The sequence below is a fragment of the Zingiber officinale genome, chromosome 7A, assembly GCF_018446385.1.
Source record: "Zingiber officinale cultivar Zhangliang chromosome 7A, Zo_v1.1, whole genome shotgun sequence".
NCBI lineage: Eukaryota > Viridiplantae > Streptophyta > Magnoliopsida > Zingiberales > Zingiberaceae > Zingiber > Zingiber officinale.
The window spans coordinates 102,687,263-102,691,982 of NC_055998.1; the positions used below are offsets into that span (position 1 = coordinate 102,687,263).

Consider the following 4,720-nt stretch of genomic DNA (forward strand, 5'->3'; position numbering starts at 1 on the left):
TGTTGAAGGCGCCTCCAATAGCTCCATAGCTACATTTTAGCTCTTCCGCTGCTTCGATCTCCTAGGTGATTTCGGCTAACCGAAATAGGGCTCATTCGAACCCAATTTTTGACTTCTTCCTCGAGTAGGCTTTCGCTCCAGCTTCTCGTCCCTCGGACCGCTGCACGCGTCCTTTTCGTTCGCCAGTGTACTTTTCTGCAGCACCTCGTCCCTCAGACGCACCGAGCCCGTCGGCTCTCTCCCGTGTCGTGCTTCTCACTAGCCACATCTTCCACTCGACTTCTTGTGCTCCTAAGTTCTTACACACTTAGATACAGGGTTAGACACTAACAGGACCTAACCGGACTTAGTTGATCACATCAAAAACTACCACGGGATACCAATATAACGGACTCTCCCTCATAAAAATTTAATTTAGTTTTTTTTATATCAGATATTAAATTGATAAGAACGGATACTATACTTGATCTTAGCCAAAAGTTTGAGAATGATATACTTTCTAATGTTGCCGATCCAAGGTATTATAAAAGCTTCTCCACTCGCAGTGTTACCAATTCTAAGACGTGGGACTCATGATAGTGCATATTTTTATATAAAAAATAACTAAAGAAAATTACTAATAAGTCTTAAAATTATTTTCAGTGTGAAAAGAAAAAAAGATATTAACATAATTTCATTTTAGGTTTCATCAAAATTAGTTATAAAGTGTCCAGACTCTTAATAAAATAGTAATATTATGTTATATCCACAAATGAGTTACATATGGGAATGAAATTGAAAAAGAATGTTTTAGAAATAAAATTAATGTTTCGAATCACTCTTTCGTTCATATTTTTAGATTTACTTGGCCTTTCATAGTTTCCTCTATTGATATTGCATATTGTTGATACTTGCATCTTCATATTTATAATATTATTATAATATTGTAATGAATTATCATGTGGCAAATGATATGATTCATAGGAAAGTCGATTTAAGTAGGTCGTGCAGACTAACCAATAACAATGATGGAAAAAAGGATTAAAGTAAAATAATAAAGATGATAATATAAAATCTTTAAATAAAAATTCTAAGTCTAGTTTTATACTAGAATATCTTAAGTTATATATAAATAATATAGCCCCCGGTCAGTCTTGATTTATGCGATGGCACTTTATTATTATAGTCCACCAGTATGGGCTTTTAGCCAATACATTGGATAACCTATGACATCATTACACTGATAATATTGACTTTAGTGATTTATTTTTAATTAATTTATCATATTGAGACCATTTTACATATATACATACTGATACTCACAGAATCTATATATGATATTAATTCATGTTGAGAATATACTGTTAATGACTTGTATATTTGTTTATACATTTATATATAAATTGAGAACATGAAGAACTTAAAGTTGACATAATAGATTGTGATCTACTTTATTTCTTTAAACTACTAAATAAGATTAAATTTATGTACATTAATTCTGATTATCTACTTAGCTATTTAACTTTGTTTTATTTGTCCTCTAGTTTTGTATGCACAGATATCATTTTGATATTATAATTGATTTTAGTTTGTACATAGAGTTGCTTATTTCGACCTACTAATTCCCGATTTAGCTTATTTTGATTTCATTGTATTCCTGTTTTATTTGACCGGTTTTATTTTTACAATTTTTGTTGTATAGAAAGAAAATGCTATAAATAAATTTAAGAAGTTTCTTGATAATCCTGTCCATATAGTGTCTGTCTTTTTTTTTTTTAATACATTATCACCAAGAGGGATATCGAAAATTACACCCCGGAGCATGACTTAACCAAGTTTTGACGATGATTCCTTCAGTATGATTTGTGAAGTTCACACAAGAGGGAGATGAAGCTTAGCTACTTAAAACAACTTTTCTTATTTTTCATCTCTACCAAAACTATATATTTATAGCCAATTGAAAAAAAAAATAGCTATTGGATTAAAATTTAGTTATAAATCTAATCTCAACCAATTATAACTCAATCCAATATTTTTTGAAGAGTATTAAATTAAATCCAATTTAGTTTATTCTCATATAAATTAACTTTAAGAAATTATAAAAAAAATTTAATTATAATAATAATTTTACAATCGCTATAAATTTGTTCTAAAATTTTGCTTCACACCAATTAATTCTTACAACACCTATAAAATAAATTTGAGCAAAATACATCAAATTAATATCACACATTAATAAACTATTAATTTTACAATATTTTCTCTGAATTTAATTGAATAAATTAACCATTAATCTATTGCAATAAAATTCCTCATAAATCTAATTAATTTATGACTTAATTATTTAAAATTATCAATTTTGAAATTAATCAGAAAAAAAAATCTGATATCTAAAATATTTGTTTAAAAAAAAATGCCTTGCTAGTCTATCAATTAACTTCGAAAGTAGAAAGAGATTTTGAAAGCAAAGAAGCAGTTTTGGCGGGGCTGGAGGAAAGTTCCAGATTTGTAGGCATGATTGACGTCCCAAATTGAATGCTGCACGTTTTCTTGACTGCGTCAGTGTCCTCACTGTCTCCACTCAAGTTGGCCCATAACTAAATCTCACACCACTCCTTCGGACCATCTCCAATTATAACACTTATTTTAATATATTTTCAACACTAATTTGATATTTTTTCAATACTAAATAATAAATATTTTAAATATTACTTATTTAAATTAATAACTAATATAAACTTCTAATATATGAAATTTATATAATAAATTCAATTAAATTAAATAATATTAATTTATAATATTTAAGAATATTTTAAATATAAATTTAATATTATAATATATTATATTAAAAAAAAAAAAGCCCTTGCACCATCTTAGTACTACAATTTTCACTTGCACTAAAATGATACAAATTTAAAATTTCCATTGGAATGTATTTGGTATCCTTTTTACATCAAAATAGTATAAAAAGATATAGGTTAGAGATGGTTTTAAGCCACTTTCCATTAGATTCATTATTATCTTTAACATTTTATCGAATTATCTCTTTATCGTATCATCTAAGTAAATTTTTAAAATTATTATATCATGTAGGATAAATTTAAAATTATTAAATTATATATTTATTTTTTTATTTTTTATTATCGGTCGGTTGATGTTTTAAAATAATTAAATCGATTTGACTCTATACCGAAAGGTCAGAATTTTAATCAAATAAATCGATTGATTTTTTTTAAAAAAAAATTAGTCGACTGATTTACTTTTGTTTTTCTAATCAAAATTGATTTTAGATAAAATCAATTGATACACCAAACAATCTCGGATTGATACAAAATTAGTTCTTATTTGTTTATCTATCTCTCTAGATTATATTTATGCCCTCAAATGTCAATTTGACATTTGGTACATCAGCTGATTTTACCTAAAATTGGATGATTGACCAAATGATCTCGGATTGACACGAAACTAGTTTCTGTGTTCCTCTACCTGTCCTGATTATATCCATGTCCTCAAACATCAACTTGACTCAATATATTGAAAACATTGATTTTTTGAACACGAATATGTTTAAAAATTTTAATTCGTGTTCAAAAAATTTAGTTATGGACTAAACAACCTTGGATTGTCATGACACTAGATCCTATGTTTTCAGCTAGTTCACCTGAGAATATACATGCCCTCAAACTTTAATTTGACATAATATATTGAGAGCAATGATTTTTTAAATATGAATTAAATTTTTTAAATATATTAATGTTTAAAAAATTATTACTCTCGGTATAATGGGTCAAATTAAAGTTTGAGGGCATGGATATAATAAGGAGAGGCAGACGAACTGTTGGTTGCTACTTGGAAAGCCTAGAGATTTCACTGTACAAAAATTTTGTACAAAGGTCTGAACCTTTTCCTAGCTACCATGTGTTCTTTTAAATTAAATTTTGGATCGCCTGCGGAATTTAACACGTTTGATCCAAAACTTAATTTAGTCGTTCTTTTAGGTTTTGACTTGGGTCTCCTGCGGAACTTAACACATTCGACCCAAATCACCTTAAGTTATTAATTCCATTAAATATTAATTTCCATAATTGGTTCCCAGTACTGACGTGGCGAGGCACACGACCTTCTTGGATATGGGAGCAACCACCACCGACTAGACAAAACCTTTTATGGAAAGCTAATATTTAATTTCCTAAAATAACTTTAGGTTAACCGAAAAGAACAATCAAATCACCAGGGAAAGAAAAACAAAAGAACACTATATCGAAAACAAATTCGAAACTCTAGAATCGTATGCCTCTTGTATTTAGTATTATTTCCAAAAATAACTAGTATGATGCGGAAAGAAAAAATACTAGTTATACCTTCTAGAAAGACCTCTTGATCTTCTACCGTATTCCTCTTCTAACCTCGAACGTTGTGTGGGCAACGATCTTCCGAGATGAGAACCACCAAACACCTTCTTCTTCCTTCTAGGTTTCGGCCACCAAAATTCTCCAAGAGAAATAGAGGTCCGGCCACCACCACCAAGCTCCAAGGGATGCAAGAAACAAAACCTCCTTTCTCTCTTTCTTCTCCTAGCTAGAACCGGCCACCATCAAGAGCTCCAAGAGGGATTGCCGCCGGCCACAAGAAGAAGAGAAGAGAAAGAAGCTAGGGCCGGCCACCAAGGAGGAAAAGAGAGGAAGAATAGAATAGAGTTATTCACCATGAAGTCTTCTCTACCCCCTCTTTTATAATCCTT

The 4,720-nt window shown here is 29.9% G+C and overlaps 1 pseudogene; it reads right to left on the reverse strand.

Moving 5' to 3' along the window:
- Positions 1-387: 387 nt before the first annotated feature.
- Positions 388-494, reverse strand: LOC122003335 (annotated as a pseudogene).
- Positions 495-4,720: the final 4,226 nt, after the last annotated feature.